The sequence below is a fragment of the Excalfactoria chinensis genome, chromosome 10, assembly GCF_039878825.1.
Source record: "Excalfactoria chinensis isolate bCotChi1 chromosome 10, bCotChi1.hap2, whole genome shotgun sequence".
Taxonomy (NCBI): domain Eukaryota; kingdom Metazoa; phylum Chordata; class Aves; order Galliformes; family Phasianidae; genus Excalfactoria; species Excalfactoria chinensis.
The window spans coordinates 12,478,031-12,498,798 of NC_092834.1; the positions used below are offsets into that span (position 1 = coordinate 12,478,031).

The 20,768-nt window shown below is 39.3% G+C and overlaps 1 protein-coding gene across 5 annotated transcripts in view; it reads left to right on the plus strand.

Annotated features, from left to right (window-relative positions):
- Nucleotides 1-18,113: 18,113 nt before the first annotated feature.
- CGNL1 (cingulin like 1) overlaps nucleotides 18,114-20,768 on the plus strand; it is a 49,974-nt gene continuing 47,319 nt past the window's right edge. For 2 of the 5 annotated variants that reach the window (XM_072345355.1, XM_072345359.1), the window contains exon 1: nucleotides 18,114-18,244. The gene's annotated coding sequence lies outside the window, so the exon portion shown is untranslated. Of the gene's footprint in view, nucleotides 18,245-18,614; nucleotides 18,733-18,885; nucleotides 19,108-20,768 lie in introns of those variants that run through there. The other 3 variants (XM_072345358.1, XM_072345356.1, XM_072345357.1) reach the window with 3 other exon arrangements.

Below are 20,768 nucleotides of genomic sequence, written 5' to 3' on the forward strand. Positions count from 1 at the left end.
AAAGGTCAAAAGGTTTCTTAAAATTAAAAATTATGTTAAAAGAGAGGGTAGGGAGGCACAAAGAAAGCACAGTATTGCGTTGTCTCAGCATGAAAATATCCACAACTACTACAGCAGCTGATTCAAACTGAGGCTTACTGAGCCATTGTACTCATTCATGAGAAGCCTTACTTAATGCTCCAAATCAAGATTTCCAGGCATCCCATCTAATCTTCTAATCCAATAATCCTAAAATCCAGCAATTAAAAAATGTTTTGACAAAGCAACCTGAGGCTCATTCCTCTAATTATGCTGCACAGTTTAAGCTCACTGACTTCAAATACATAAGTTTGCTCATGCAGAATATGCATGCAGTGCATCTGAATTTACTAGATTAAGAGACACTTCTGCAGAATGCAGCACATAAATGGCTTGGACTGAATTGAAACTAGATCAAGACATCTTACTAGCACTTTGTGGAAAGTGATCTCTTAAGCAATTGTTACCTTGCTATGAATGAATGCAGTTATCCTTCTAACATCAAGTCATATCTGAGATCCATTACTATTTTTAAAAAACACTATTTTAAAAAATGTATTCAACAAACAGTTTCTAGAAATCCTTTGGATTTCTCTTTAATCTCTGCCATTTTTCTGGCGTTTCCCAGCAGAAAGTGCAGTCTGATAATTCAGAATGAGAGAAAGGAAATACTGTTCAGGAAGCCATGGAGAGATTAGAAATGTCAGTGATGTAAAGAACTAATATTATGTGCCAGATAACTGAGATAATTACAAAAATACTTCTACACATTCTTTTTTGTGCTAGAATTATGCTTTATCAAGCCTAATTAATGCTCTTCCCTACTCCATTTCTAGACATCAAATCATTCTTTCCTTTATTGAGCGTGTTTTTGATTTGGTAGCAGGTATTAAAGCCAATGGAGATTTGAGTAAATTCCAATCTCATCCTCAGAAAGGACTTGAGATACCTCCCCTGACACACTAGTTTGACAGCTTGCCACTCGCCGTCTCGATCTCTCCAGAAGGAGGTCCCAGTGAGTAGCACCCACACTGAGTTCTTCCTTGTGTTCTGCTTCATGTCCTGACAATCAGTCTGCTTTCCTGACTTGACTGTAATGGTTTTGTGAGATCTTTACGGTTGCAAAAGAGTTCCCTGAAACAAACTAAAGGGTGAACTAGGAGCTTGACTACTAGTATCTGAAATGGCTGGTAAATGGTATTTAGAGGAAGGTGTCTGTATTCCAGGCACCTTAAAAAACAAGTAGAATGAGGAAAAGGTGGAGTGAGGGCCAGCTCACCAGGTGCCAAGTGATACCCGGTTCATTGTCTTTCCCTCAGCTGAAGCTGGATGCAGATGAAAAGATTGGTGAATGACTGGGAAAAAAATTGCACAGCAGGCCTGAGGGGAGCAAAAGCACTTTTGGATTTGTGGAGAGGAATGCAAAAGGATTTGCACTATTTGGTACTGAGTGCGAAAAATGTGGCATGCACAGAGTTTGCCATAGCAGCTAAAATAGAAACTAAGGGATATATAGAACCTGTTGTAGCAGAAAACGTACAGGAAAATGTATATGAATTGATGTATAAGAAAGTTAAGGAATACAAAAAGTAAACTGAAATCTGTAGGCAGCAAAGCCCCTGCAGATGATGTTCTGGATGCTTAAAATGAGTTCAAAGAGTACACATTTCCAACTGGTCTCAAGCTGCCTTTTCAGAATCCTAAATCAGTCTCAACATAAAGCCTGCACTAAAGCAGCATGTCTCTGGCAAACTACTTGTTTGCTAGCAAAACAAATTACAATATTTTCTTTGTGAGCTCTGTTGACCTTCAACCTGGTAAGAGGATAAAATGTTAAAAAGCACAGAAATAGACAAGAACATTTTTTACAAGTGGAACCTTCATAATAGCAAGACTATGTCTGTGTGACAGGAGGGCTTTGGGTTGTTTGCTGTTTGTTTGGAGGATTTAGGAGGGTAATGAACAAAGCAATTGAAGGAGACAAAGACAGGCAGCTTTTTTGTTGTCCCAACAATCTAAGGGAATTGAATCCACTGTAGTGCCTGGAGTTGTTGTTATAATCCTTTCATTAACCCTTGCATTCCATGAGACCTCAGTTTTCCACTGGATGTGAGCTGCAGTTTGTTTGTGTCTGTGCCCACTATTTTCATTTCATTTAATGTTGGCTAGGAATCCTTCCTTGTAGCTTTTTTTTGTTCCTTTTAGAGGTATAGAATCATCAAATCATAGAATGGTCTGGATTGGAAGGGACTCCAAGGATCTTCAAGATCCAACCCCCCACCAACCTCCAGATCTGATAGTAGTACAGGCTGCCCAGGGCTTCATCAAACCTGGTACTGGGCACCTCCAGGGATGGCACATCCACAGCCTCTCTGGGCAGCCTGCTCCAGAACCTCACCACTCTGTAAAGAATTTCCTCCTATAATTCTTTTCTCAGGGCATGTTCCGTTTTTCCAAGGTTGTCAGCATTATAATTAAGAAATGAGAAGTAAGGTTGATATTATTCAAGTGGCCACACTGAATCTTTCCACTTTTACTAATGATCTCCCATAGCTTCTCTGATCTGCCACTTTTGTTGTGTGCTCATATTTTATACACACTCTTTAATCAGAAGCTAAGTGGTTAATTGATTTACATCATATTCTTATTGTACACATTGAGAGGAGAGCCATGGATCAGCAATGTTTCTCCTGGATATACTTACTGCCACTGGATGCTCCTTATTCTAAAAAGGTGTTGCTATTCACCTGATATTTTAATTCACACCAGCTTATTAAAATCAAAACAAAGTGTCAGACTGGAAATAGCAAGAACTAGGGAAGACAATGACTGTGCTTCAGTCAATAGTGAATCAACTTGCTGGGATCAAATCCCTTTCTGTGAGGACTGAAATGGATCCTTTCTGCCCATATTTACTCAGTGAGAACTTGGTGTAAATGGATAGTATTTTGAATATTCTCTTTGCCATCAGAAGAATCATCCATTTTTTTAGTTATAAAGTAGGGGAATACAGTTCATTAACTAGATACTTTACACAGCAAATAGGAGTTATTCCAGGAAGTACAGTGTTATGATTTTATGTTGCAATGCTGCTGACATACTACTCTGTGTTCCAGACCCTGAGATAGCAATGTATGATGCTACAGCTTGGAAAAGATAAAAAACAAACAACTCTTATCAATAAGCATGGGCCAAGCTGTTCCTTGGAATTCAGGTGACCTGAAAATTCACTGTATCAATTCTAAGACATTGGAGAAAAAAAAAAGTGCATTATTTTTCATAATTTGAACAGCATGTAAATAGAGCTTTTTGAAGGTTTAAAATGAACAAAGCATTTTAAAGTACAAACATATCAACCAAGCCTTGGAGTCCATGCTTAATTGCAATGAAAAAAGAAATAAAATATAAATATCAACATATATACAGAATAATCCAGGAGTATCTGTAACTACTTAGTAAAGAAACTGTCTAGAAATTCTTTAGTATACAGATGGTCTAGAATTCAGTGGGAACAAAAGTATCACATCATCAGTTGTTTAACATACTCTGTGTTTATATAAACTTTGGGTAGACATAGCATTACTGTAATGTCATAGTTGAGAATTCAGGCACTCAGAAGACAGAAAATACAGCACAGGTCAAACCACAATCATAATTCTCCCCCTTTTCTGCTTATCCATGAAAATACGAGGCTGGATATTCCACCAAATTATGTCAGGTCTCTGAGCATACTAATAGGCCATAATGGTCCTGACCAGCTTCATCTGGGGCTTACAGCCCAGAACTTCCTGCCTGTAGCCTCAGGGGCTTCATTTAAGCTTAGACATGGGCTTTCAGTCCCTTCCTGAGCCATGTTATATGTGTGTCTGTGTTTAGCTATGCCTATGTACTTCATCACATACCCTGCTGACCTGACCCTGAACTCACCTGACTTCCCAGCTACTCCTCAGCTCCATCTTATCACTGTGGACCTGCTTGGTGATGATGGGGCTGACCCTGACCTGCAGACTGACTTTCTGCTTTTGCATCACACCTGCCTTGCCTTTGCAAACTTAAATCTGGACTTTTGATTAGCCCTTACTGCCATTCTGGAGCCTTCTCTGCTTTCTTGCTCTCACTGTGGGACAGGGCCCTAGCTGATAAGGCTTCTGCTGTGCTGGCTGTAGTGTCATGTTTGGATTCTTAGGCATGAGACTTCCTTTAGTGTACCCTGATGGTTTGAGCTTTACATTATCATTTATGCCTCTACAGAACAAGAGTATGACTTCCTTATGAAGTCCTATTTTCCTCAGAAAGACTTAAAGGTTAAGACTAGATTCAGACTTAGCAAGTATGGGTTACTAATGAAGGGATGGAAAGCAATTATTAAAATAATTGCTGCAATAGTATGACAATGTAATGATATTGACAGATAGTGCACTAGAACATTTCTTTAGAAAAAAATGTAATTTAAAAATCTTGAACATCTAAGAATGAAATTTTGTATAAGATCTTGAAAAAAACTAAACATTTTTACTGTCTTCCTAGTATTTGGCTCTCTCTTTACTATCTGTTTTCAAGAATTTCTAGACTTCAGTTAAGAAATGAGACCACTTTTAGTAAAAAAAAAAAAACAAATTAATGATTTGGTGGCTGTTTGTGTCAGAAAGGCAAAATTCTTTCACCTCTGCTTTATTTTTTTCCATGACAAGCAGCTCAACAGAAGATTTCTAGAAAAGGTTCAGCATGTACAAGCTGACAAGGCACTGCATGCTGCTATTCTAAAGTGTTTTTAAAGATGTAAGGTAAAAATGTTGGCATCTTTCCTGGCAATTTCATGGGGGCCAAGACCTTACCCAGCAGCTAAAATAGGAAGGCTATCCTGTCAAATGAAATATTTCCAAAGGAAAAAAAGTTAGGAGAAAATGGCAAGAATAACAATGCACAAGAGAAACCTATCAGAAGAGATATTGCTCAAAGACATGAGCAAAACATGCACTCACTTTGCTCAGCCAAGGAAACTTCAAGCAGTTAAGGGAGAGGGAGGATAGGGGAAAAGTCTTAACGTGTTATCTGTTAGTAAAGTATGGCTAGAAAATCAGTGGCTCTAGCACTGAAAGTGTGAAAGCTGAGGTCGGTACCTAAGCTGTCTTATACTGTTAAGGTTCATTTGCCAATTCCAAGATGAAATTCTTAAGACTTTTTCAGAGTTGTAAAAATTTGAATTCAAAAGAGATGTGAAAAGAGCATCAGAAGAAAAAAATGGTCTTTTGAAGTTTTATATTTAAGGAAAGAGCTGGATTTGTGCCTTTAAAGCAAGCCTTCCTGACATTAGAAATCAAAAAAATTCACTGTGGCCAAAAGCCACATTGCATATACTTATCTTAGGGAGGAAGGGGGAGGGAGATCAGTTCACAAGCAGGAAATGGCTTCCAGGTGTCTTCCCTACTGCAGTACACAACTCCATCAGCACAGTTCAGTGATGCCAGGCTCAAAAACCCCAGCTGCCTTACTTCTTCTCAGGGATTTGATCTAGATAGCATTAATACCACCCTTATTCTGGTGACAAAACATGACTCTGGCTCTGGATTAGTGCAGGCTGCAGGTGACTGACAGAGTTTTGGGTAGGTTTTCTCTGTTACAAGTGTGTGAAAATAAGCAAAGTACGTATGCATACAGCTACATCTGTGTATGCACTCATACCCCTGTGCATAGAAGTCGAAAACACATCTGTTTCTGGAGCTGAACAACAAAATCAGGCACTCTGCTTCTTGTGTAGTGGAAGGAAGGAAGTAACTGTATGTGACATTCTTTCCTTCCCAGCACTCTGCACAGCTGGTGAAAGTGGAGAAAAAAAAATTCATTCCATTTATTCTACCCCAAGGTCTTATTTCCCTCCACACACCCCCCACTCACCCCCACCTCTCTTCTCCAGCAGCAGGAACACTTCCTTGATGGATGTGGGTTTTTTGTTGGTGGTGGTGGGTTTTTTTGTGCAAGTATGGTAGGAAGTTTTCTGAAACCGCTTAAGAATATAACAAAAAAGTAATCAGCTTCTCTGAGACAGAAGTTACTTTTCAGAAGTACCATTTAAATATTCTCTTTTGGCCTCTTCCTTGTGGAAAGTTTGAATCTGTAGCATTAAGCTGATTGAAAAATGCTGCTATCCATTCTACTACATTACAGATATTAGCATGAGACCATGTCATGATACAGTAGTCTGTCTTTTCTTCTCAGTTAGTAAAAGACCCTGAGAAGCTTGAAAATCTAGTCTACCAATTCTATTCACAAAATAGGAAAACAATCTGACAGAATTAGCTCTCTTCACATCCTGTTATATTACCCACTTTTTGTGTACTTACTGCTTAGCCTCTTCCCAGATCTGACTGTTTTAAAAATTAACCATACTACTCCTGCACCATATGTTCACATGCCCCAAGGGAGAACGGAGTTGTTGTTCAATTGGCTCACTGTCCTTTAACGAGGCAAGGGACTTGTGACCTCCATACATGGTGGCTGATAAATGGTAGGATGTAACCACACATACAGAAAACATACAAACACAAATGAATTGAGGGTAATCTTTAGCATTTACTAGGGAAAGGCAATCTTGTGTGCAAACACTTCATCAGAAAGCTAATGCTTAATAGCATCTGATTTTAAACAGCCAGTGCAGAAGCCTGTCAACAGTTATTTCTAGGTTCTCTGATCTTCTTTATTAGTTTTCTGTTTTGCTTTCATCTTAACCAAGTCAGGTTTTATTTTAATTTTGTTTTTCCCTTTTGCTAATGCATAACTTTTTCCCCTTCAAATCTGCTTGCATTTCTCAAGGATCTGAACAGGTTAAAAATGCTGCTGAAGGAAAATTGTGCACGTAAACATTAAGTGTTATGTAACTTATATGGAATAATATCACATGCTAGACTATTATGCTAGGATCAGATCAGATAAGTGAGCTCTGCCTTCATTAAAGGCTCTAATCTTGATTATACTCAGGGCAGCCTTCAAATGACAACTCCAGAAATTTTCTCTAAAGCAAAGATCTTTCATATTCTGCTCTGAAATTTTACAAATAACTGAGAATTTTAGTTTATTTTAGAAATCATAAGCAAACGTTTCTTCCCATCCATTTTTAAAAACAATAGGGGTGATAATGGGAAAAAAAACTCCTTGGCTTTCAACAGAAGTTATAAATAACCAAAAGCTAAATCCTAGTCTGGGGTTATTTTTATTTTCTTTCTCTAAAATCTCTTTTCTGAAGATGTGTTTGAGCCTTAGATCTCCTGCTCGTATTGTTACAGAACTGATGAAAGTCTGAGATCTCAATCAAAGGCTTAACAAAACAATAATCCTCTATTGCCCTAATTCTTCTCAGAAACATCTCTTTCTGACAAGAACAGTCCTTAAGCTTTTACATCTTTTTCTGCTTAAAATTACTTTTCTAATTAGAAGGAATTGTTTCATACCAAGTATTTGTGCTTGAATATCTCCATATATATTGGAAAGCATTTCTCAGCTCTTTAGACCCCCCTCCCTCAAACACTGTGATAATGATAACAGAAGTTCTGACTTCCTTTTTTACATACAGAAGAATTCAGTAACATTCTTCACAATCAACCTAATTTAATTTGTAGCAAAAATCAGAAATAGCAAGAATTACACATAATTCATGCTTAATGTAATCACTCTCAAGTAAAATGTTGCTATTTAAAATTATTTCTCTTTTTCAGTGGCATATGCTTTATAGACTTCCATTCTATGAGAATTTAGAGCATTATTTAACAGGAATTAGAATATTTGCATGCAGTATATGTTGAACTAGTTGTGTATTAGACCTCAAGTAGGAAATGCAAAACAAATCAGAAGATTTATTTACTTTTTTTTTTTTCCAACTCAGTAACTGCTCACCCTTATAGGTGATAAAGGCCCCTTTTCAAGGAGGCACTTATGCAGGAGCAGTACCAGTAGCTTCACATGTTAAGCAAATCTGCACATCCTGATTTGAGCACAATCCTGAGTTGGACACAAGCTCAGAAGTCAGCCTGACTAAGCTTCAGTCATAATAAAATCACCCACCAGCAAATTTTGGTGTGCTAACTGCTAACATGAACTTTGCCTGTGGAAGAAGCTCCTGACAAGCTGCAACAGGATTTGGGAAGGTCAAGCTTTACTTAGACATGGAGTATAAATAAATGATTTTGTGTCCACTAAAGCAGATGCATTTGAGTCTAGCTGAATACCAAATAATTCACATTGAATAAGATGACTATTAATTGCTGCACCTTTGAATAGCATCTGAATGAAATTAGTTAAGTGTCTTTACAAGGAAGTAAGCAATGTGAAGATGCTACAACGGCCATAGCCAAGGGACTGTTATACCAACATAGCCAGTAAGCATGACTGCATCTGATATGACTCCTTTTCTCCAGAAGTGAACAGAAACAGCTGTTTAAACAACTGAATGTCTTTTCCTATCCCTATGAATGCCATTGTTTTAATCTGAAAAGAATGGCTGAAGCTGGAGTAATGATCTCTTCTGCACTTACCAGTAACCCAGCTTAGAAAGGCCACCACTGATGCACGATAGGATCTTCAATTTATCTCCACTGGGAATGGACCATTTTTCCACATTCAAATTTCCATCTCAGCAAGGATACTGCAATTATAGAAAAAGTCCAGAAGTTGAGAGTGATTAAAGACAACATGGAGAGGCTTTCATACAACAGATCTGAAAAAGTTGTAAAGTTGTGCTATCATGTTTTAACTTCAAGAAACTAAGATGATGAGGCTACATAAACCTTTGAATGTCACTATAAATGTTTAGCACTGCCCTACTGAATAAGACAGCATGCAGTAAAAAAGGGTAAGATAATAAAATAGGGTTTTTAAAAATATCTTTCCCTCATCTACATAACTAAATGCAACAGTACATTATATATCATTAGATTAATTTTAAAAAGTTATAGATAAATAGTTTAAGCAAATTATAGTATCTTCTTATATTCACTGTGCCAAATATTTTTCTTCCCAATAAAACAGACAACTATTAGTTGGGAATGTAAAGTTTCTATATGTGTTAGGTACACATTGTATTTTTAATTGAAAGAAAGGCAAATGTTCTGGGAACTACCCTCTTTAGTCGAAGAATACTCTCCTACTCTTAACAGTAAGATTCTTCTAAGACTGCCTCAGAAAATCTGAATGTCTGGATTTACATTCTAGAATTCAAATTTTCCTTTCTGTAACAGATGTTACTTGTACTTTTGACACCAGAAGATGAACACAGAATAAGTTGTTTTTATTTGCTTTGTTACTGGTCATAGTTCTATGCACAAGTTCTTTATTTCGAAGTAAAAGAAAGTTTTGTATATGCTATCAGTGATGAACACAAGGGCTTGTGCTGTAAAAAGATCTAAAAGGTTACCCTACATTTGCTTGTATAGTTTGGCAGGTATGCAGTAAGAATCTAAGAAAAAGTCTGAGTCTAGGTATCAATTATTGCTCTAATGAAGATACCAGAGTAAGAAAAGAAACTTATGCATCTGGACAAGCAAGAGAATCAGAACAGAGAAATGTTGAACTGACTTGAAACCTAACAATTTATGAAACAAATCTGATTTTCTGAAGAGCAGTGCAGACCAGAGGAAATGAAAGAGTAAAGCGGTCATGGAAAAAACTCCAAGTGCAAACTAACTCCATCAAGAGCAGTTTTGGCAATGGGGAAACTCTGGACTGACAACAAATAAGCTGATCAGAGAAAACAAGCTAAACAGCTTTACAGGTCAACACAAAAACTTGAAGGAAGCTGCAATGCACAGCAAAACCAGCTGGCTGTTGCTGAGAGTGGGCCCACTGCCTGGCAGCTGTGACAAGAGGGAGCCAGCCCCAGTAGCCACCACTAAGTAACCTGGGCTACTCTGGGATTGCCTTTATTGGAAAGGGAGAAGTTGAATACAAGTTGTGCAAATAGCTGTGGACTCTGTTAATCACTATCTAAATATATCTATACAGTGTCCCACAGTTTTCTGTTTATATTCCTAAAAAAAATCAATAGTATAAACTATCAGTAAGAACAGAAGAGGTGTAATTTTTTCCTCCTTGAGAGAAGCTGGAAGGGAAACTAAGCATGAGCTTTGAGATAGTTTGGCTACTAAAGATATCCTTTTTGCTGCCAAGGTTTTGCTGCTGTAATTTTTCTTTTTTTCTTTTTTCTTTTTTTTTTTTTTTTTTTTTTTTTTTTTTTTAATCTAGAGTGACTATTCATTTTCTAAATGTACATCTCCATTAGTTCTCTAGCTTCACACACACAAGCTGTAGGCCCAGATCTGCCTAGCTGTACTTTAAGGACATGTTTTAAAGATAGGCTAACATTCTGATCACAAAAGAAAGCTGACAGAAGTACTACATGATAAGCATAGGTCAGCACATTTGCAGAACTAGATTATTTGTCTTTCTTCAAAGATTAGAGGTATCTCTTTAGTGAAGTGTTAGAAGACACATAAATGTGAAGACACTGCCAGCTGCCACTGCTATTCCAACAAAACTGAACAAATGTTTTTGTTGCAAAGTGAAAGAGAAGCAGCATCAACTCTTCCTGCACTCTTACATTTTATTATCTTCTGCTAAAACAACAACAACTAGGCACAAGATTTATAATTGGATGTCATATCACCTCATATTCCTGGATTTCAGAAAGGGACAGATGAGTGTTTCGATATATATATTTTTTCATCCTGGTGAAAAGAATGAAAATCATTTTCAATATCTAGAGTATCTGCACCTGGGGCCTAAATGAAGGGAAGTGGGTAAATAGTTCCAAGTAATTATGTCTCAGAGAGGCCACAGAAGGAAAGAGGAGGTTCTCCATTCTAAATGTTTGCATTCATGCCTTGCCCAAAGCAAAACAAGCTATCTGTCTTCTGGTTTGCATTCTCCCAGTGAGAGGTTCCATTTGTCTTTTTTTCATTCCAACATGTGCATAATTTACAACTTACACTGCTTAAAAAATGTAAGTTCTACACAATGTATTTTTTTCCCCTGAACTTTTAAGATTTTCAAGAATTTTAGGCTGCATTAAAAAACAAAAACAAAAACTGAGCCAGTAAAAGCAGGTTCAATTTTGGCAGTTGATTAACTTCTGTGAGTTGCTACATGTTAGGTAAGCAGAGGTTTTGTTATTTTGATGCTTTGCTGCACAAACCCACAGTAAAGTTCATCACCTCTTTCCACGCAGGGGACAATTAACAAGGCTGAGGTTACACCCAGACTGGTCATCACTGAAGACTGGAGAAAGGGTGGTGAGTCTTGGGTTTCATCTGTTTCTGACATTTAGGTCATTTAATGTGACTTGTAGGAATGCAAGAATCTCCAAAGCACAATTCTGAGTTCTTTCTTACAGCCAGAAATATGTGCCAACCTTCTCACAAAAATATTTTGTCTAATAGTTCAGCAATTGGAAGATGAATGATTAGAAGAAGTTTGAGTTCAAGACCCGACTCTTACTGAGGGTGTTAGATTTGCTTTGACAACTTCCTATTTTGAGAAAGCCAGTACGTTGGGATGCTTAGGGGATTCCCTTCTAGTTTTTCCTACCGCAAGTTAAAAAACTGCTGACCAGAAATACTGTGATGGAAAGAGAATCAAGCATGATTATTTATCTTAATAGTATATTCATTAAAGTTGGGGGAAGCCTAGATTTCTCTTTCTTTAAACTAGTACTTAGTACTAAATCCTGAAGAAGGCAAGCTCTTTGAGACAAACTCCCTGTCTTTGCATTCCCTGCTGTTATATGACTCGCATCAGAAGTATTTTCCACCACAGCACCTCAGGCAATGTCATTTCCTCTGCTGAAGAGAGTTGCCTGATGCATGAAGTACTTACATTGCTAGCTCTCACAAAGACAGAATTTCATTCTCATGGCAAGCCTGCAGTCATAATCCTAGGTAAGATACAGTCCCTTCCTATGACATAATGCACAAACGTGTTAAGGGGCGTGCATTAACCTACAAGTTGATAGTGCGATGAATTTGATGTGGAAACTGGATTGCAACAGGCCAAGTCCTCATCAAATGCCAGCAAACATCTGTTAGGTTTGATATGTGTTTGAAAGGTTTACTAATGGAGTGAACTTGGCAAAATCTCCCTAGAGTAGATGCTGCTAAAGTTATACAAAAAACTTAGAGGGATTCCCAAGACAAAACAAACTGCACTGACTTGCATGCTCTGAATGGTGCCTGTAGTAGAGCTGTTAACCCTCCCTGGTTACCTCTTGGGAAAGAGGTAATGTTTCTCAAGCATATAGAATGAACTAGATCATTTGTTGGCTGTGCAAAAGGGAACTTAGATTTTAATATTAAAAAATCCACCAACAATACAAAAATACCCAGAAACATTTAAATTGTATAGTTAAAGGGGAGGGGGGAGGGGGGGAGGGGAAATAAAGAGTAGGACAAACTTTGATTTAGTCTATTTTTCCTGGTAATTCAGCTTAAAAGGTCTAAAAAACATATATTAGGAGAATGGTGCAAACCACCAAGCCAAAAACTAAATCTACCAACCAAAGTAAAATAAAATAAAGTATTTCCCAACAGGATTCCAGAAAGCACAATGTGGTAGCATCAACTTTTCTTTAATATAGAAGGTTTGTGAGTATTTAAATGACTTCTTTGGAACAGTAAGTTCTTACCCAGGTTTGAATGGCCTTGTGACTAAAAATATGCTCTATTTAGTATTTCTTTCAACTTGTTTTAGACAGCACCAGTAGTTCTCTCAGAAGATACTATCACTATTTGGCAGAAACATACTTGCAAAAATAAACCAACAGCAGAAAAATTTCCAAGGATGTATTTGGATACAAATGTGGATAGGAACTCTTGCCCACATCCAAAATAAAACAGAAGAGCTGTTCAGCATTTTCTTTTATTTTTTCTTTTCTTTTTTCTTCTAAATATAAAAATCATAACTGATAAGCTTTAGAGATACTGATTGCAGTATAATACTACCATCACCACTACTTTAAGAGCACCCTCTACAAGTCACTAAATGCTATCCAAACAGGAAAAGCTACTATACATTCAGAAAACAGTACTAAGTGAAAACTAGTGTATCAGTTAAGTGTAAAATCTTTATAAACAGATCTCTGTGAGTGCCTGAAGCCCTGTTGAATACAAATAGATTTCGTATGAGTGCCAAAGACAGATCCTGCTTCATCATGGAAACCTCTGGAGTTTTCCCCAATTCAGTCTCCACGTGATATGCTGAACTTATTTTCCATGTTTAAATTTGAATAATTGTTTATGTCACATTGAAATGAGTGAGATTGAAGAAGGCAATTTAACTTAAGCACATGCTTAAGCAGTTTTTTGCATCACTCTTGACAAGACGAAGTCTTGAAGGGTGAATATTCCAGTGCTTTCCTAACATGTCCTTCATGGGTTTTATCTAAACTTGCAAAGATGCTGATATTTTTCATCTTCAGTGCATTAACGAAGAACGTTAAGATCATGAGAATCAGGAGTGATTAGTAACCTCTAAAATAGAAGAACCAGTATCTTTGTGAGTATATATGCATAATGTTTCTTATGTAGGACATTTCTGAAATGTTTACATCTCTTCTGAAATACTGCTTCACAAAACTACCAACATTATCATCCTTCATCTGATTAAGAAGAGCAGCTAGAGATAAAAAACAATTTAAAGAATACTAAAGATATTTTTTCCCCCATGTTAATCAGATGCATGTTTGTCAAAGCAGCTGAGCTGTTAAAATGATTACATCCACGAGGTGGTGCTATTGTACAACTCCATAAAAGTACACTTGCCGACATACCAAAATCGTTAAGGTTGAAAGGTTTTCAATCAGATGCTACTTTAGACTTTGGGCTTGTTAATAGCAAAGGCATACACACGTCTTCAGGACAGCTGAATATGATGCAAATCCTCACATGACTTACAGAGCAATTCGTAGGTACATTAAGCTAAAAAGAACTTCATCCTGCTATTTCAACATTGCATTTTAAAATATGAGAATTGTTTTTGCTTTTGATTTCTTTAGTACATCAGATATGTTTTAAACTGCTTACATACCCTGAAACAAGATAATCTCTTATATAAACTGTAAACAAAATAAAACTACTTAAATATAAGTAAGATTTGAGATTAGTGCTTCTGAGTAACACAGACAATATTCAGTCTCCAGAATGTAATTTTGGATGTTAATCTTAAAAATATTTAACTTAATTTTGTAAATATTTATGTCAGGCTAAATTTCAAATGCATAAAACATGATTAAGTTTCTGTGATGTTATGCATAGGAATATTATACCAGGATGAAGGACAGAACTGTTAAATTTTGTATTCTTTCTTTGTGATTGAATATTTTATCCACTTCATTTGTAAATATTTTTTAATAAGGTTGTTTATCTGTCTAAAGTCTTCCACTATGTCCTAATACTGAGGGCATTATTATAAAACAGATAAGAGAAACAGTACTTGAGAGCTACATCCATAAAGAGCATTGGGGCCATTTAAGATCCTGTAATGCTATTTCTGTGATAAATTAACCAACATTTACGAATGCAGTGACTGAAACAATCAAATAAATACACTGATAATGCCACTAGATTACTAGCTTTGACTATTCGTGCAGAATGGAGAGCTACCCACTAAGAAACAGCCTGCTCCTGTACCATGGGTGTGACTGACTGCTAGAAGGTAGAAGGTTGGACTTGTCCAAGCAGAGCTATGTAGACAACAGGAAAGCATGTAATAATACAGCACGTCTGGAACTTTAATGTAGATGCACTCACTAGTGCACTAGTACAGGAAAAACTTTTGTCTTTTGAAAGATTATTTGAATAAGGTTGGATCCGAGACCATATCATTAAGGAGAGGGAAGAAGGCTAAATGTAGCCAAAAGTTGTCAAAGGAGAAGAAGGGGAGTCTTATGATGGCTGAATGTAGAAGTGTCCGCAATCTTCAGTTGAAGTTCATATCAGTACTAGTCATTCAATTAATTACTAGACAACATGTTAATATATGTTTTAATATTGAAACTAGCATGTTATATGCAGCAAAGTTTTTTTGTATTTTCCTGTCAGTAATGTCTTTTTTTCACTTTCCTCTGACACCTTTGTATCTCACTCTTTACTTCTGTGTGCATAAGATCAACACTTGTATAGCCTTATACTCAGTAGGAAGAGTATTCACAAACTTCAGCTAACTGAAGTGAAACGTAATTCTACAGTGGCAAATTACAGATTAAATTTTCCCTTCCTAACTTTTTCCTTCCCAGGGATTAGCTAATGTAGATTAAAAACTTGCATTTTCCTCTCGTGAGAACATCTGAAAACATTCCTTCTCTACAATTCCATCTATTACTTGAGACATTTTATTTACCACATTTTACAGTCCTATGAAAAAAAGTCTTGGAATGTAAATATGTTCTTGGATAGTTGCCCTAATGGATGAGATTATTCAGGCTTTCTTTAGAATATTTTTACACACCTCTCCACACTGTGAGTCTGGGTTAGAAGCAGAAGGAACACAGCGCTCCGTGTTGTATAAGCAGTACCACAACAGCTGCATATGGGAGAATAACAGATGACAAAAGTAAAAGATGAGGATGAAAAAATAAAAAGCCAGCCAACAAAACAAACAAACAAAGACACCCAACACTAAGCTCCTCCAGAAAACCAGCATAACACTAAGAGGAGAGGAAGAAAATAAGAAAGATGGAAGAACAAGAGCTGCCCATATTTGTCTTTGGAAGAAGCAGAAGTCATATATCAAAAAACATTTAGTAGAAGTATAAAATTAAGTTCCTTCAAATAACCCAATTCCTCCTCTGGAAAGAAATTAATACCAAAGTTAATTCAGTATTTAAAATACAGCTGCTCTTTGGTGTCTCATGCTAAGCAAAGTGGTCTAATTTTTACAAAAGGGCATGTTTGCATGCTCATATAACACAAAAATGCCTTGTATAGTTTGTTTAAATGGTTGAGAACAAATACAGATATAATTTTAGAATCAACCCTGTAAACACTGCGCTGAAGATAAAATGTTTTCAGAAAAAAGACAGTGAAAATAAAAGTAGAGACTAGAAAAAAGGCCAGAATGTTTAAGCCAGTGCTTCCTTCAATAAGAAATAGGTTAAAATATCTATTAAACACCTTACTGAATACAGTAATATCAGGGATACTTGCCATTTCTTAAGCAACAGACATTGAGACTTTTAAAATAATGAGAAAAAATGTAATACATAATTGTAAAAGATGAATCAGAAGCAGTGCTTCGAGGTACTTATATACCTTTCTCCAGTGTGATTATTGGATTTATTCCAACAAAGAAATCAGGGGACTATAATAAAATGTCATAATTCAGTTCAGTGTGTAGTAGAATAGTAAGAGATAGAGGTGCACCTTGCTGGAGGCCAAGCATGGCACTTTTAACACCAAGCTTTCATTACAGTCTGACTCAATAAGGAAGGAGAGCTGAATGTAGTGAGTGCTACGCAATTCTCGAGGTGTGCTGGAGCAGCTGGAATTAATCTACAACACAAGCTAGAGCATTTCTGTTTGTTTTTGCTTTAGCTGCATACTCCATTTTGTGTAGTATTTCACAACTGCCTGATGACACACTGCCTGGACTGGCAGAGACATTAATCATCGTGTTGAGCCAGTTTTGTAAACAAGGACCAACGCTTTTATTGAAAGGAAAGGAAGAGAAAAGTTGGTGGTTGAGGATGGGAAAGGAAATGGTAGCCTGTGCTGAGATGTATCGTTGTATAACTGTTGATGAGCAAGTTTAATTAACCTCTAACGATAACCTGAAAAATTCACACTCCTTGACTGAAGAAATTTGCTGCTTATTAAGTTTGATTCCTTGAAACATTACAAAACTACAGTAAGTTGAACAAACTATCAGCTTATCTCTTCATAATTCTAATAAAACACAGCACATGTATCTGACTGACAACTGTCACATAGTTCGTGTAACTGAGAAAGACAGTTTAACTACTTTTGTTTCTTTCCCACTCATTGTTTCTCAGTTTTACAGTGGGGGTGATGGGATAAACCTCGTGTACATGCTGAAAACCTCAGTGAAAGGAGCTAAGCTTTTTTTTTGCAGTCACAACAGAGTAGTAGAGCTCTGGCAGAAATCTGAGCAGTGACCTCAGGTATAGCTGGATTGGAAAGAGGATGTGTGCTCATCCACACGCCTCCAGCGGAACAGCTCTGAAAGTGGCTTTCATTGTTTATATACCGAATTCTTCCTTCACTGTTCACTGCCCTGCATGTTTCTCTCCATGCCCTTGACACAAATCTACCTTCCTCCCCCACCCCCCATACAGTTGCTATAAGCATTTCTTTTCTTACCATACAAATTATATTGTAAGAAACAAACTTCTGGCTGTGGAAAAAAGTGAGGCCCAGTTCTTGTGAGATGCTTACAGGGACTTGCAGTAGCGCTTGTTGTTGTTGTTTGTCTTTCTTTTTAATGACATACTCGCAAACCTTGGCTCCATAGCACGTGGCCTTTCTTCACACACGTGTCAAGGGAGCCTCGCTGCAGCGTGGCAGCGCTTCACATCACGCCGCATAAGGAGTCTATCCTGGGAATCTGCAACCTGTTGTACTTCCAGTCTAACTGAAGGCGCTGTGAGCACCATTCGGCATGCTGACAGCCGAGGTGCGCTCAGAGGCACCGATGGCTTCGCTCTCTGAGGACGGCCGTGTTCCCTGCCGGCTCCGCGGTGTTGTGCTCACCTGCACACGTTCAGACCCGCGCTGCCCGCCCCATCCCGCGCTGCCTCAGCAATTCCCTCCGCCCCCGCACCGCGCGGCAAAACAACGCCCGGCTGACAGGCGGCCTCGAGCTGACGGTACCTGGGCCCGGGGCTGGGCTGCCGCTTTAGAGGGCCGTTCCAGCCGCCCCCTTTCGTCCCAGCGCCGTTTGCCGCAGGCTGAACGGAGTAGGAGCGCAGTATAGGCGTGCGAACGCCTCGTCAGCCCCCCGCGCGCCGCGCTCCCCTCAGGCGATGGGCGGGAAAGCGCCGCGCGCGCACGAGGCAGCCCCTCGCTCACCTGAGGGAGCGCCCCCGCGGGCTCCTCCCCGGCGCGGCACGGCGGCCCCGGCACCCCCTCCTCCCCCGCAGGAGGGGCGGGCAGTCCGCGCTCGGCTCCGGCGGAGAGCGGGACTGGCCGGGGGCGGCGGCGAGAGCGGCTCGGAGTTGTCGGAGAGGGCAACGGTGAGGAAAGCGGTGGCGACGGTGGCGCTGGGAACCGAGGGGAGACGGCACGGAGTCGCCCGGATCTCCTCGCGGGGACGGACGGGGCGGGCGGAGGGCTGCGCGACATGAGCGGAGCGCGTTGGGCACTTGGAGCGCGGTCGCCGTGCCGCGGAGGGGGCTCCCCGCGGGTCGCTGGCGTCCCCCCTCCTCGCTCCGTTAAGCGCTGCGCTTTCCGAAGGCCAGGGGAGCCGTGAGGGAGGCACGGCGCGGCTCTCCGCACGGCTGTGCCTCGCGGCGGAGCCCCGGGCCTTCCCCCCAGCGCCCCTCGGGGCAACGCGGCGAGCGGGGAGGGGCGCGCTGCCGGCGGGCCGCGGGGACGGCAGCTGTCGGGAAAACGGCCTCCGGCGAGCTCTGAACTTTTCTGCTTTGAAGGGGAGGGGTCTCTCTGGGCCGGGCGGTGGCTGCAGTGCCTCTGCTGGCCGTGCTGTCGCGGCCCCCGCGCTCAGGTGAGCGGGCGCTGAGCGGAGGGCCGCGGAAAGTCGGCAGGTCGCCGTGCCCGCGCGCATGCCTCCGGGATTCCCCGCATTCCTGAGCAGGGGGCACTCGGACGGGCTCGGCTCCGTCGTACTCCGCAAATTGGCGTCTTTTTCCGAAAGGGTGTGTCCGCCTTGTGTGTGTTCGCATCCGTGGGAAAGGTTCCGAGTGGCACTTCAGCCATTTGCGCTGCCCGATTAACTTTGCTTCTGGTACATGGTTTATATCCCTGCCGTCTGGTGACAACTTTGCTGGGAGGTCAGTGCTGCCGTACAGCTTTTGTGGTGAATTTGGATTAGCATCTGCCATTGACAAAAGAATAGTTGTACGGCTTTTATCTTTTGCCTGTAAGTTTGCTTTAGTGTCCATTTCTTTGTGTGTTTTGTTTTGTTTCTTTTCTTTTAAAGCCAAATAGTTTTTTAAGTTCACTGCAGTAGGGTTGAAATAATTGCCGAGGTAAGAATAGTGGAAACCTATCCTCGAAGATGGTTCTATTTATCTGAACGTTTATTTGCATACATTCATAAGATGAATCCTGTAGATGAATCAGAAACCCCGTAGGATACAGTGATTTGTGGTATCATTACAGATGATATCCATATGAATTTGAGTGTTTGGTGTTTATTCTGACAACAAACTGTCACAAGGCTCACAGTTAAGGTTCTCTATAGAGCAAGTTTTAACAGACCTTTAAAACTTCTAGAAAAATGTAATTAAAATGGCAAAACCAAAATACTGATTAATTTTTGAAGGTGGTTTGTGAGAACTTGTTTTGCTAACAATTATATTTTCTAGACATGTCATTATGAGATGGAATTCTTTTCCTCACCCAGAATAAATTGCCGTATACACACGCTATATGCTAAGCCAGGTTTGGTTACTGCAGAATAATGTAAGAGGTGTATGATGCAGCTAATAAGATTTTGTTGTTGCTTTAAAAGTGAAATTAGAGTGTAAGTTAGAACTCAGGTCTTTTGTTTTGGGAAAAGATAAGTGCAAACCTTCACATAGAGTGCTGAGGTGTACCATTAGCAGGGTGATAGACAGTGTGTGGTACCAAGGAGATAAAGAAATGTGTCATGTTATTAGTGGGAATTGTAATACTTTTGTTGCACGTTATTCTTTCCCTGGGACACAGTCTGCTTTACTCTTTGAAATATGTGCTTTTATCTGTGTGCCTGTTTACAAACTTCAAATGGGAAACTCAGCGTAGCATTAGAAAGCAGTTTTTATTATTTTGATTTAAAATTCACATGTGATGTTAAGATGGATTACCTTTCACGTAATAAATGGTAATTATTAGTAGAGGAAGACGTTTTTTATAGGTTAACACTGTAAGTTCTTTTAGATACCTGATTTGTTGCATACATTTAAAATACAGAGTAGTTTTCCATGTGTATTAATAGACAAAAAGAAGTCCTAGTTGGTTGATGCATACCTTGAATTGCAGATGAAATTGTTTCTAAACCCACTAGAAAGGATTATTTTTGCAAATGTCCATAATGTTATGATAGTCATGAGGAGGGAGGGGCATTCATTGCTCATCTGTTTGCTTACAGAATTTGTGGTAATATCGCAAAGAGGTTGTCTTGGGCTGCCTGAATTGCCTCCAAGCAAACCAACTTATTTCAGTGTCTGTTAATTGCAGTGTTAGGTTCTCACTATCGCTAATAAAATGTTTGAGAATACACTTAGGTTTCCTCTGGTGAGGTGTATACAGGAGATATGGAATTTAATTCATAGTAATAATGGTCTGTGGTGCAGTGATGGATCACATGCGAGGAATTCTACCACAGTAAAAAGATGACGAGGCAGAAAACAAAGAGTTTGTGACAATAGTCTGTTTCTTCTTCTGCATTGTGTAATAGGAAGTTGATCTTTCTGGGAGTATTGGTGAAACTGGTTTGACTAGAGCCTGCAGTGTAATCTGAAGTGTGTAGATGAAGTGGCATGACCTCAAACTTGAGTTTTTAAATTGTTGTGAAGCAGCATGAGTTGAATGTTTTTG